Genomic DNA, 586 nt, shown 5'->3' on the forward strand with positions numbered 1-586 from the left:
TTGAGATAAGAAAGTAATCGATTCTAGAATATGTTTTATGAGTTGTTGAAAAGCAAGAATATTCTCTTTTACTGGGATTGAGATGCCTCCAAATATCTATTAAATTCAAGTCATGAGTGAATTTCTTAATTACGCTCCTAGTTTGTTGATGGGAGGTATCTGTACTAGTGGAACGATCCAGAGCTGGCTACAAAACACAGTTAAAATCCCCAGCAACAATATAATGACCAGAGTAAGATGATACTGAAAGGAACAAATTTTGGAAGAATGAGGAATCATCGCTGTTGGGGCCATACAAGCACACAAAGGTGAACTGGGTTGATAGGATGTTGCCATTAAGTATAATGTACCTTCCAAGTGGATCAAGTTGTTCGTTGTTTAACTGAAAGGGGATTGTTCTGTGAATTAATATCATAACACCCCTAGCATGCAAAGCAAAGCAAGATGAGTAAACCTGTCCTGGCCACCTCTTTGTTACATTTTTAACATCAGCATTTGTCAGGTGAGTTTCTTGTATAAAAACTATGTTGGATTTTATTTCTTTAATTCTGTTAAGTACTTGTTTAAGTTTTATTAATTTGTTTAG

This window comes from Oryzias melastigma, unplaced genomic scaffold (assembly GCF_002922805.2).
Source record: "Oryzias melastigma strain HK-1 unplaced genomic scaffold, ASM292280v2 sc01121, whole genome shotgun sequence".
In the NCBI taxonomy this organism is placed as follows: domain Eukaryota; kingdom Metazoa; phylum Chordata; class Actinopteri; order Beloniformes; family Adrianichthyidae; genus Oryzias; species Oryzias melastigma.